This window comes from Camelus ferus, chromosome 1 (genome assembly GCF_009834535.1).
Source record: "Camelus ferus isolate YT-003-E chromosome 1, BCGSAC_Cfer_1.0, whole genome shotgun sequence".
NCBI classification, from domain to species: Eukaryota; Metazoa; Chordata; class Mammalia; order Artiodactyla; family Camelidae; genus Camelus; species Camelus ferus.
This window is the reverse complement of record NC_045696.1, coordinates 115,524,124-115,537,872: the sequence shown is the minus strand read 5'-3', so window position 1 is coordinate 115,537,872 and position 13,749 is coordinate 115,524,124. Positions and strand designations below refer to the sequence as shown.

Below are 13,749 nucleotides of genomic sequence, written 5' to 3'. Positions count from 1 at the left end.
TGTTGGGTGCATTCCATACTTGTTCAAGATTTCATTGTTTATTGTCAGAAACGACCAAATATATCTTGTCGGCCATATTCTCCTATGACTTTCTTACCTCTTTTACCTGCACCTTATACCTAGCAAGGGGAACATGGAGAAATACTCACCTCTGCAGGAGATTTGAGAAACCCCAGGCGCCGATGCTTTCTGCCAGAAATTGAGAGGCATCTGCCACCTATTCTTGAAGCAATGCAGACCTGGAAGACTCTAGCTTCTGCCAAATAGGCGTGGATTCCTCAACATGTGAGTGTCCGTCCCCCTTGACACCTGACTGTGCACCAGTTTTCCATCACTCATTATAATCACAGTGCTCTACGTTGCCAACTCCTTGGATTGGAAGGTTGGACGTGGTGAGCTGTGAGGAGGGTTAATGGAGAAATGACTCAGGATCCAATCTTAACGCTGGGAGGAATGCAATCTTGCTTTTCAAGCAGAGCAGCTCCAGCTTTGAGGAAAGTCATCTCTCAGTAAATGGCAGGTGGCCCTCTAAGGCAGCGTCCCCTTGCCTGCTGGTGCTCCCTTTCACGTGTGTGGAGACCCTAGAGACAGACCCTGTCTCTAGATCTCAGCTCTACAGATTGTGGAGGGCAGGTGCCTCCCCTGTAGAAGGCTGAACATCATTCACAGACACGGATTAGACCTCACTCAAAGAGTAGGTGAGCTTCTTCCCCTGTGAAGAAAAACTCCAGAATTCCCCATAAACTGTCTTCACCAAAATTATTCCAGCGGGAGCTTCCGGATTGGTGAACATGTGGAAATCAGGGGAGGCTGGCCTTCTTGGAGAGGGCACAGAGGCTCTGTGTCTTTCCCACATCCCTTGCCCTGTGCATCTCCTCCATAGATGGAACTAAATAAACTGGAGGTCTAGCTGCTAAATAAAAATGTTATGTAAGAATGATGTCACCAAGATGTCAGCATAAGTTGTTCCCATCTTATCCTCCCCTCACAAGAACAACTGCCAACAGCCAGGCATGAACAAGACAGCACTGAGAAAATCCCAGGAAATGCTGGTGAGGCTGACGCATCCCTGCGCTACAGAACCAACACGCTGAATTAGCAGGTAAACAGAAGCAGCTGCATACTGGCTCCATAGTGTCCCCGCTCCCCAGGCCAGGGCAGCTCCATGCAGAGGGGTCCCTGAGCCTCCAGTTCCTCTGGTGCGAACAGACAACCCAGAAGGGACAAGCAACCCACCCCAGGATTGTGAGTTGTTCTGTGGGAGCCCCTCCTCTTAGCTTCACCCAACGATAAACCCTGGACAATCTGCGAGGCGCAACCACTGGGAATCTGACTGTGACACAGAACGGCGAGGGGCTCACAACCACCAGCATGTAGATCTCAGCAGACTGAATTTATACCTGGATAGATCGCAACACCCAAGGACTACTCCCCAGCAGGGGCTTCGCTCAGTGGCAGAACCAAGCTGGTGGTGCTCTCTGACCAGCGAACTGTTTGGGCTGCAGATCTGCCTGATTCAGATCATCAAACAAGGAGTTTCCCTGGCCCGAGAGCCTGGTTTGTCCACACCCAGGCAGGGGGCTGAGTCACAGGTGCACCCTCCGTGGAGAGTATCTTCTGGCCCCTCCTGGCCAGACCGGCTGGAGAGAGCACCTGCCATGCTGTAAACAGCAACACTGGAGATGCAGGCAGGTGGGTGGAGCTAAGCCCGCCCAGAACAAAGCCAGTACGGGGCCTGAAGGGTTCCCCTGCCAGGACCGGGCCAGGGGCTTAATTCATAGGCAAGACTGAGGGTAGCTCTTGGCCCCTCTCAATCAGGAAGCCTGCTTGAAAACAATCAGGAATTGCTTGGAGTGACCCCTCTCACCCCTCCCAGGCAAGGGAGCTGCTACACAGCCCCACACACTGTGACTCCCTGGCCCCCCCGGGCCAGAGGGCTGGTGAGGACACCCAGGAGCTGTGGCGTCAGCAAAGCTTAAGGCTGCAGTCAGGTGAGCAGAGTTGACTGGGCCCAGAGCAAGCTCAGTACCAGGCAGGGAGTTTCCACTGTGACACTCAGGCAGGGGGAAGAAATTCCTACCTGAGGACGGGGGTAGCTAGCGCCTGACCCATTCCTGCTGAAACACGTATTTGGGAACTATTAGGTGAGGCCAGAGTGGACTTTCCTCCTCCATGCGGCCAAGGGAACTGAGAAATAGCGCCACCTGCATGGAAGAGTGTCTCCCAGCCGGCCCCGTCTGGCCAGGAAGCTGTATAAGATGGCGATGTTCAAACCAAGACACGGGCAGACACAGCTGACAGTCTTCGGCCAGGGAAACTGAGGTGCAGGTCAGCTTGAGTTCAGACAATAGAGGGCTTTATTGGCTTAAAAGCTGCTGCTTCTGCTACGTCTGGAAAGGGAAACATTCACATCCCTGTTCATTACTGAATGCAGCCTTCAGCTGCTCAAGTCAGGAACTAACCAAACCTTGTGGCACGTGCTCTCGCCAGCCTGTCTGGCCAGGGGAGGCAGGAAGATACTCCCCACAGCTTGTGGGAAGCTGCACAGCACATCCAACACCCTGTGACAGCGACACTTGGAGCGAGAGCACAGCCCCCTGGCTTTCCCCATTTGCAGAGCAGGTGGGATTGCCATGAGGTGCAGCCCCTATGGAAAACGGCATGGAGGTTCCTCAAAAAATTATACATAGAACTACCATGTGACTCAGCAGTTCCACTTCTGGGAATATATTCAAAGGAAATAAAAGCATTAATTTAAAAGGCTATCTGCTCCTCTGTGTTCATAGAAGCATCATTAAACAGTCGACTAAGACATGGAAATCACTGAAGGAACTACGGATGGATGCATGGATAAAGAAGTTGTGGTAAATATGTGTATATAATGGAATGTTGTTCAGCCATAAAAAATGAGGGAATCTTACCATTTGTGACAACATGGATGGACCTTTGGACCTTGAAGGCATTATGCTAAGTCAAAAAAGTCAGACAGAGAAAGACAAATACTGTATGATCTCACCTATGTGAAATCAAAAAACAAAAAACAAAAACAAAGCACACTAGACTTATAGAAAAAGGGATCAGATTTATGGTTCCCCAATACGGGGGAGAGGAGAGAAGAACTGGAGACAGTTAGTCAAAAGTTACAAACGTCCAGTTAGAAGATGAAAAAGTACTAGGGATGTGACGTACAACATGAAGACAACGGTCATCACTGCTGTGTGATGCACTGGAAAGTTGTTAAGAGAGTAGACCCTAAGTGTTGTCATCTCAAGGAGAATTTTTTTTATTTTCTTTATTGTCTATATGAGATGAGGGGTAGACCAACTGTGGTCATCATTTCACAATATATTAAATCAAATGCATCATGCTGCACACCTTAAACTCATGGTGATATATGTCAATTAATTCTCAATTAACAAAATGTTAATTGCATCTAAAAATACCTTCATAGCAGCATCTAGGCACCATTTGACCAGTCAGCTGTTCACCTAGCCTAGACAAGTGGACACAGAATGAAGCCATCAACCACGATCATGTCTTTTGATTTTAAGTGAGAGGTAAAGTTTACCATTTTTCAAAATGCATAAGCATTTTCCAACTATTTAGATAGAAGTACTTTACTCTGCAAATTTGGAGAAACTTCTTTGTCCATTTTTCTATATATTCAGTGATTTTAAAGCTATTTATTCCCAGCCATTGTTCTACTACTATGCCAATATCAAATCATTATTTTTAACATGGGATAGGAAAGAGAACTGACACCTACCGAGAATAATCCATTAAAAATACATTGTGTTCAATCCTCCTAAGAACGCACTGAAGAAACGTTATGAGTATTACTTTACAGATGAGGAAACTGTAAAAGCCGAGAATTTTGCAATAATTTGCATCTGATAAATCAGCCCGGGCTTAGATAAGCGTCCGTCTGAACCCACGCCTGTTGGATTCCAAAATCCTTTTCTCTCTAGACGTTTCTCAATTCATACTCTTTCAGAACTATCTTTGCGAGTCTTCCCTGTTTAATTTTGCAGAAATATGGTTGCAGCTTACTTATATAGTAAGAGTTTTTCCGAAATTATTTTCCATAAGACTAAAACTTCTATTATATTTCTAGCAACAAACATAAGACTGAAACTCAATCCATGCAAAAAGAGGGATGACAGAAGAATACCCATAAACTTCATTTCAGTGAAACTCGGAGCGGATACGAGGTGTGGAGGCTTCCAACGGCAGCTGAGAAAGTAGTCAGTTACCCAGGAATGGGTGGAGAGACAAAGCACAGTATGAGCAGAAGGATCCAGCAAGAGTACATCTCGGAAAGTACCAAAGAAACACATTTCCTTTGGGGGAAATGTTGTTTTGAAACGCAAATGACGTATTTTTTAATTTACCGAAAGGATTCAACGAATCGCGCAGAGAAGCCATCTATGCGGGAAGCAGTCTGAGTCAGTGGTGTCGCCAGGATGGCTATCCTGGGAACCTCCCTGCCGTCTCCCCACACGCCCGGAAATCCGACAAATAATGACTCCATGAAAATCAACCGCATTCAGCAACTAGTAGGAGGGCTGGCACCGTACAAAGATGCTCTTTAAAAATGTAGAAAAGACTACCATGCTAACATAGATAAAGAATATTAACCAGAACAGCAGCATCATGGATCCATTAAAAATTGAAACCATATATGACAGAAAAGTCTGAAAAAAAATTAGTTTGGAAAAATCTAATTAATTGCCATGATTAGTAATAAAAAAGAGGTTCTGCTGTAGCATCACATAAAATTTCTCGAAAAGCAAAAATAAGTAGCAATGCTTACACAAAACAAAGAAGACCCACCACTACAATATCACCATTGATCATTTTTAAAGCAATCGTGTTTTTGAAAAAGGTAAAATATCTCTAATTCACACCATAAAAAAGCAATCAATCTATTATATAGAAATTCCTGAAAATCTGGAAGAAAAAGACCAATAAAACTATGGAGAATTAAGATTGGCTAAAGATGTATTAGACATTTAGTGGACAAGGGGAAAATGCTGTTAAACATGTGAAAAGATGTTCAAACTCATTTGTAATAAGAGAAATGCACATCTAAACCACATTAAATTTGGTAGACTGACCACAACTGCCCCTGAAATGAATCACGCCTCCAGATGGTAATGATCTTGCGAGGTTCCCTCATTGGGGACCCTGGGCTGGGTCATGTGAGTCACCTTGCCATTAGGACATCAGGAAATGTGAGGCACGTTTGGAATGACCTCCTGGAATGTTGCTGCCACCCTGTGAGAATGCCCAGTGTGGCTTTCTTGGGAATGAAGGACCACAGGGAGAGACACGGCCAGCTCTCCGGGCTGTCCCAGCAGATCCAGTCCCAGCAGCCTTCCAGCTGAATGTAGCCCAATAAGGAAACCCAGAAAAAACCAGAAGAACTGCCCAGCCAACCCACAGAATGATAAGCTGTAAGAAATTGTGGTTATTTCAAGTCAGCATTTTTGGGGGGGCAGCACATAGAAATAGATGATCGATACACTGATACCATTTTCACTTATGGAATTGGTAGAAATCCAAAAGTTTCACAGTTCACTTTGGTGGTAAGCTGCGGGAAAAAGGACTCTCGGACACACCTAGTGGGGGAGTAAATTCATACCACCCCTTGTAGAAGGCAATCTGACATTTCAGAAGCTTATTCCCTCTGCCCAAAGATCACATACCTAGAGAATTATTCTACAGATATATTGACGTAGGTGCAAAATTGTGTGTGTAATATATGTACAAGTATACTTACGCAGTACTTTGTGTAACAGCAAGGGGTAAAAATAACCTAAATGTTCTATTAATTGGAGTCAGATTAAATACACAATGGAATTATGATCCGTGAATTAATAAAAAGTGAGGAATCCGTCCATGTCGTTTTATGGAAAGAACTTAAAGGTATAACATTAAGTGATAAAAGTACGGGGTAAGTGGATGAAAATGGCAAGCCACACATCATGTATGAAATGAAGAAAAATAGAAATTTATGCCTCTATGGTTGAATGGGCATTTTAAAAAACTCTGGAAGATAAACAAGTGTATCTGTGGTGCCGTGTGGGTGGGGCACTCGGGATTTGAGACAAGAATTTAATTTGTTCTGGTTATAAGAGGTGCAAAGGCAGTGCACATAGCATGCAAGACTATGCCTCTGCCCACTCCCTCCCACCGAGTTAGCTATCAGATTCAGGATTTTGCCTCCCTATCCCAAGCAGGCAGTGCAGTCCTCTGCCAGGATTCACCGTGATCCCTTTGAGGTTTTAGTACGCACCAGCCCCAGGACTGCTTCCTCTCCCCAGAGCCAACGCCAGCACCTCTTTTTTGACAGGCTGCCTTTGTGCTGCTGGAACTGCGTTGGCTCAAACTGAGAGAGACCCAGAAATTCCTTCATTTAACCTGGGGCAGCCCCAAAACGATGATGACTAGTGGGTGCAAAAGTGTACATACCCTGGCTCCCTTGTTATTTAATTAGAACTTGAAAGGTATGACTTCCACCACTATCCCATCTCCAGGGTCCCCTGGGCAGCTGAGACAATGACATCCTCCCCTGGCATTGCTTGCCATCCTTAACATCCTGTCCCACTTCCCTACTCCTTTATCGGTTTTCCTTGATCACACTTACTAATGAATCATTGTTGCATGAGCACTTGTCTGAGGCTCTACTTCTCCATAATCCAATGAAAGACGCCATCCATTATTTCAGTAGGATGCCACTGATTCTCCAGTAAGTTGAAAAGGATGGAGATGGGCAGACTATTGAGGCTAGGACATAAAGGAGCAAATTATCAAGTATAAAAATATATATATATACTTACATGATACCTTTGGACGTGCTCCTGGCACGTAGGATTGACCAAAAGCAAATAGGCTAGAAGCTTACCAGGTTACTGAAGGTATTTAAGAAGCCACAAGCCTGACCTTCAAAGCCTGCGGCTGTTTGACATCCACAGCAACCCTGGGGCTGCGTAAGTGTCAAGAAGGGAATCCTCGCCAGTGCCCATTTCAGAGCTGGCCACGGAGTGCAAAATACAAGAAAAACTTCCAAGAGGAAGAACCTAGAATCATAGAAGAAAATGGTCCCCAAAATAAACCAGCAAGGACTAAACGTGCTAGACCAGGAACTTCATCTACTGGCAGGACTGAGAATGCTCCCAGTCCCTGCCCAGCAAGATGTCATAATTGCTATGAAGAGCAACCTGCTCTGTGTCCCCCATTCCAAACCTTCGCGAGAGGAAAGTTTTTATTAGAGACAGCCTCTGCCCACTTCATTCTCCATCAATCTCTATCGGGTAGAGTAGGGATTAAGATTGAAGTAAAACACTTACATTTTAGTTTTTAGGTTGCAAGGCAATGAAGGGACACGCTCAGAATGAAAGGGAAGTACATCGTACAGCCCAAAGGTCTTAAACCTTGAGCTGCAGGTACATAACTAGATGGACTCCGGGGAGGAATGGATCATTCTATTCCTGAAGAAGCCGTAATGCATATAAGAAGGGTGAACTGCGGAAGATGGTACTAGTTGTCCATTCGTATCTAGTCTTCTTCCATTCTCCCACTCTTCTACCTTTAGTAACAGAACCCTCATACTTGAAGGGGGATGTGGGTTTAATATGACCTCCCATCTAAGACATCTCCCAGCCTCCTTTGCTGAAAGGTGTGGCCATGTGAGTTCTGACTAAAAATTCTGACCAAAAGCATTTGAATAGAAACAATGAGCTTGACCTTCGGTTTATGCCCTCAAGGAAAATAGCAGTGCCTCCGTTTGTCCTTGTCTCTTCTTTTGGCAGCTAGAATGTGCTTGTGGTAGTGAGAGCACGGCCATACCAGACCTGGACTACTTAGGATCAGGTTACAGGAGAGAGAAATGCATCGACTTTTGGTAAACCATTTTTATCCGGGCCTTTGATTTGGCTACTTCGGTTGTATCCTAAGGAATAATGAGAAGAATCGATTTGCAGGCACTCCTGAGTTTGACCTTGTAGTAACACCTGATTCACCTTCTTGTATTTAGCCAGGTAAGTATTAGTTGTAAATGGACTTCAAGTTCTCTGACCTCCCAGACCCAACACTAGCAGGGATCTGCATCCTTTTAGCCTCTGTGATCCTAGGAAGACAAAAAAGACTTGCATCAGCCACTTTAGGCTGTTGGACAAGGCTGCCTGGGACAGACTTCCCACTTACCATAATAAACCACCATCGTGAGTTTCATAATGATAAAGTATTTAATGTTTCTAAGTTCTTTCTTTATATTTTCTTTTTCAATCCTAATAACATCCTATGAGGTATGTGCTATTATTATTTCTATTTTCAGATGGGAAAATTAAGCAGAGAGGTAAGTAACAGCTGGGATTAGAATCCAAGCAATCTAACTCAATATTCTGGCCTTGTAAACAACCGTTCTCTACCCCTAGCAAATGTTCTATCAAATATATTCCAACAACTTGTAAGAAAGGCTTATTTTCCAAACTTATGTGTCCAGATTAAATAATAGACACTAAGGAGGATCATTAGCGATATTTCAAAACCCATGCTTAGGACCCAGGGATTTAAATATCTACATTTGTTTGGAAAGCCACATGTTTACAGATGAATTACAGGGAGTGAGTATGGATATACATAAGTTTTGGGGTTTGTTTATTTGGGCTTGAGTTGTAGGGTCCTTTAACCTGGATTCTGTTCCAAAGAGGTGGTAAACAGAGTCGGACTTCAATAAAAAATAGTGCTAAGTTTGGTTCCATCCTTCCTCAGAAAGTACATTATCCCTGCAATCTGATTTTCTCTTAAAGTTCAGATCTCCAGCCTCCTATGAGGGACGACTCCTGCTCCGTGGCTCCCCTGACCATCCCCAGCACAGAAGGCCAGCTGCCCCTACTCAGGGGAAAGTAAAAAGGTGTATTAAATTGAATGGACCATTGGGCCTTAAAGTGATGGTCCAGTTTAGAATCAATGAGAGAGTCAGGAAAAGAGACAAAGAATCATGAAACCAGATAAGCAAAGCACATGGAATTCGATTTCTCCTGGGAGAGGAAACATAACGATAATTCCAAAAAGGTTCTAAAGAGTAGCTGAAAAAAACCCCAAGCAAAGTTGAGAATAGGAGTATACATTAAAAGTAAATATCTTTCGAGAGAGGGTATAGCTCAGTGTTAGAGCACATGCTTAGCACCCCAAGGTCCTGGGTTCAATCCCCAGTACCTCCATTAAAAATAAATAAATAAACCTAATGACCTCCTCCTGCAAATAAATAAATAAATAAATAAATAAATAAATAAATAAATAAATAAATAAATAATAAAAAGTTTTTTAAAGAAAGCAAATGTCTTTTAATGCGTAAACTCACTGAAATGTCAAATGTACATTAATTATCTAGGCCTTACTCTGATGAGGTCCTATTTTTAATTCTTTTGTCAGACAGCAAAAGTTAGCAGCCCCAGCAGGAAGCCATCAGATGTGTAGCAGACAGGGAGACTTGGCAGGCAGGCAGGGAGACTTTGGCCAAGCCAATACTCAACCACTTAAGGAAATGTAAAACTTAAGACTGTCCAGAGTAAGTTCCGGAACTCAAGGCCTGGCAGATTCAGGCCCCAAGGACAAATTTTCCCTTACACATGCATGGATATGACTCTTTGGAAGCTGAGCTAATTTAATGCAGGTTTATATGCTTGATAGTTTGCTTTCCTCCCATAAAACCTTTAACTTAATAATAGGAAGTACTTTCTTTGGTTCTGGCAATATATATCACAAAGAATTCTGCAACTATCTATTTTTCTTTCTTATTCAACACACTATTTCAGCTACAAAGACTCTTACCTGAACAAAATGCACCTGCAAGAGATGGCTTAATTTCCCAAGTTGCTTGAGAAAGTGTAGAGAGACTTGCAAACTTCAGGGGATAACATTTAGACAGTTCAGGGTCAGCCTTGGGTATATGACTCTGGGGAACTGACTGCCTAAGGAAACCTAGCTACATCTGGCTCTAATGTTTACATGTAAATAACTGCCCATTTCACAGGAGACAGGGAACGCTGAGTCCTGGAAAGCTCTGCTTTGAATGTTTTTAGGTAAGATAATGCCCCAGAAATGATTCTTAAGTAGATGTCCTGAATATACCTTGTCCATCAGACAATAGCTGTTTGGATTGGGACTCCAGGAGACGTGTTTCGTTGCTGGAGGTAATGGAGCTGTGTGACCCAGAAAGCGACATGTGCTCTCTGGACACCCCTCTTAGCTCTGAAATGAGTGAGAATGACTTGAGAGTCACTAATGATACTAGGAAACCAATACTTGATAATTTGAAAATTCAATGTCCTAAAAAGAGGGGGGCTTTGGAAAAGGCTCTCCTAATCCCCGAAGGAAAAATTGAGCTATAGATTGATACCTCGAGAGGGAACCCTAATTTGAAACAATATGTGCACCCCAATGTTCATAGCAGCACTACATGCAACAGCCAAGACATGGAAACAACCTAAATGTCCATCGACAGATGACTGAATAAAGAAGTTGTGGTATATTTATACAATGGAATGCTACTTGGCCATAAAAAAGAATAAAATAATGCCATTTGCAGCAACATAGATGGACCTAGAGATCATCATATTAAGTGAACTCAGCCAGAAAGAGAAAGAAAAATACCATATGATATCATTCATATGTGGAATCTTAGAAAAAAAGAAAACAAAAAAGAGGACACTAAATGAACTCATCTAGAAAACAGAAACAGACTTGCAGATATGGTAAACAATCTTATGGAAAGCGGGTGGGAAGGGATAAATTTGGGAGTTTGAGATTTGCAAATGATAACCACTCTATATAAAACTAAAAAACAAATTTCTTCTGTATAGCACAGGGAACTATATTCAATATCTTATAATAGCCTTTAATGAAAAAGAATATGAAAACAAATATATGTATATATATATATATATGCATGACTGAAACATTATGCTGTACACCAGAAGTTGATACATTGTACCCAAATATACTTCAAAAAAAAGGCACCTAGTGACTTTTAATGTAATTTTATAAATTTTAAAAAAAGATACCGATTGTTTATCTCCACATGTACGCTTTCTCAAAACATTAAAACTACTGCTCCACATTTTTAAGCTTTGTTTTATTCTTGTGCAAGACACATTTAATGTCCTGTTTTCAAATGATGTCCTTTCCTACTGTACACTTCATTTTGCTTTTACTCAGTAACCTTCAATAGGAAGTATCTCAATCTGTAATGGATATTTTAAATAAATATTCTGGGAAGTCCTTAGACCAGTGCTGCCCATAGAGCTTTTTGAGATGATGAAAACGCTCTGATTCTGTGCCGTCCAGTACAGTATCCACAACTGGGATTATGCTTCTAATGTTAAATACTGTGATTGTACAGAAACGTTTCATGGTTAACCTTGACTCCTTGCAAAGTCAAGTTGCTGAGTCAAGCTGATTCTTTGACTCATAGAAAGTGAACAGGAAGGAGGAGAGACACCTGGAGCAGACACAATGCCATTGCCCACTTCCATTATAAGAGGAAGAGTAACCTCAGAGCTGTCTCAGGATGTACTGAGATTTTTTTTATTGGGAGACACATAAACTAAATGACCTTACACAAGGCAACATTCGAACCAAGTAAATATGCAAGAGCAAGTGTGATGTTTCTCCTAGCAATTTACTGGAAAAAAAAATTTAATATGGCCATCAAAGTTGAGATTGACAACTGACCAGTGCTTTGAAGGAAAAGACAGTTTACTTGCAACTAGCGCAGGATTTACTGAACTAATAAAAGGACCACGTTATTATTCATTCTATTTGGTTGTTGTTGCTCTTTGTGTTCTTTGCTTGTTGGAATTTCCCAGTACAGATCTTCTTAATGCTAAATTTCACAAATTCTTTTTATCATTTGAAATAGGAACACTGACATTTGAAAGACCAATAAGTAATTTCAAAGTGTGTCTCTTTGTCTTCATGAATTTCCTTCCTTCAGGCTGTCAATGCATAAACTCCTCTGTGTTATACCAGTTAGTGGGGAGCATCATTAGTTGATGTTGATCCTAAGTAATAAAAAAATTTAGAAAGAGCTTCACAGTTTGTTTGAAGCATCGATGATAGAGATACACAGAGAAAATCAATGGGTCACAACTCCACCTCTTATGTGAAGCTCTAAGCCGAGGGAGAGCAAGAACAAGACAGAAAAGGGGAATGAAAAGGAAACTGAGCTAAAGTCTCAACAGTCAGACAGATGTACCACCCGCCCCACATGCGGTCCTCCCTGTCTTCTAGAGCAAAGGCCCCCCAAGGTACTGAGTTGGGGAGAGGCTACGCCGATCACAGGGAGAGATGCTCGCCCTCATTTACTCACATGGGGCATTTTGAGGCTCTAGCTGCTCCCGCAGGGATGTGTACCCGTGGTTATATGAGTCATTTAAAAACGTTCCTGACAGCAAGTTCAAGGTCAAGTGGTCTGGGGATCTCTCCTTCTCCGACAAGGCGTGGCTGAAGGGGAGGCAAGAGAATTTCAATAAATAATTTACATGAATTCATGCACATGACTCACTCTGGCACAACCACATTGAAGTCAGCAGGGGGAGATCAGCGTTTATTGCCAAGACTGCATCTTTGCTGCGGTTCTGTGATTTAAAACATTTTCTCTCATTTTGATTTTTTTCTACGACAGTATCTTAGACCCTCTTTTCAGAGAACAGCCCCAGTCATCATCCAAGCCACTTCCTCACATACAGTTCTGTCTTTCTATGCATCATTGCCCCTCAAAACCCATCAGTAAAAACCCACGATTTTTGATGTGTCATGTCTGTTCTTCCTTGCTTCTCTGCCATCCCACTAGCAACTGGGTCACATAGTTTTTTGAGTTGGGGGTTCTTAATGGATTTATCTCTAGCCCCAAAGGAAGGCCACTTACCTATTCACCGGTGCCCATAAAAGTCCTTATTCAGATCTGCCCCTTTTATCTCAATAAGACAGCCAATCTGTTCATTTCACACGACAAGAAATGAAACCCAAACACAAGCTTTGGTGCTCAACTTAATGGACCATTTTAAAATTCTACCCTTGCCAAACCTTGTTCCAGATCTGAGGTCATGCAGCCTAGGGAGAGTTTTGTTTCCTTTCTCCCCCTCTCTCTGTCTTTCTCCCCACCCTCCTCTCTCTTTTCTTTTTGTACTTCTTGTAGGACTGCAATTGAGCAAACAGCCTCAATGAAGCCAAGGCAGCCAGGAGGAAGGGCGTGGGGCAGCCTGGGGGAAGTCCTAAGAAGAGAGGCTATCTGAAAATCTGAAACTACCAAAGCAAGGAAACCATTAGCCCCCACACACATCCACGGACACCAAATATCTGCAGAGTAATAGGTAAAGTAGGAATCAGATGGAGTAGCTTTCTGGTATATTTGGACCGACTAGGCTTGGTGTAAATTTTTGAAATTGTCTTGTTAATCTGTTTCTAAAATATAGAAGTATTTGCAATCAGTTAAAAAAAAAAAAGAGCAAGAATGTTCCCCCAGTTCAGATTTTTATAAACCTCCTCTCAGCAGCATGAACACCTCTTCCAGACTCTCAACAACTTCAGTTCCTTCTAACCAGACAACCAGGCAGATTCGTCCTCCAATCTCAGATATACCCACTGTGTGGGAAGTCTGCAAAGTGTTTACCTTTGTGAGACATTTAAGAATTTCCAAGACAAGAACACCGTCTAGGCTGAAATCAGCAAGTCCACCCTCAT

The 13,749-nt window shown here is 42.7% G+C and overlaps 1 long non-coding RNA gene across 2 annotated transcripts; it reads right to left on the bottom strand.

Annotated features, from left to right (window-relative positions):
- Positions 1 to 272: 272 nt before the first annotated feature.
- On the bottom strand, positions 273 to 13,129 carry LOC116663212. 2 transcript variants are annotated; one of them, XR_004319415.1, is made up of 3 exons: positions 12,935 to 13,129; positions 12,377 to 12,510; positions 273 to 397 (listed from the first exon to the last, which is right to left on the bottom strand). It is a non-coding gene; the product is annotated as an uncharacterized LOC116663212 (long non-coding RNA). The 2 variants fall into 2 exon arrangements; XR_004319405.1 differs by lacking the exon at positions 273 to 397 and adding an exon at positions 11,642 to 12,068.
- Positions 13,130 to 13,749: the final 620 nt, after the last annotated feature.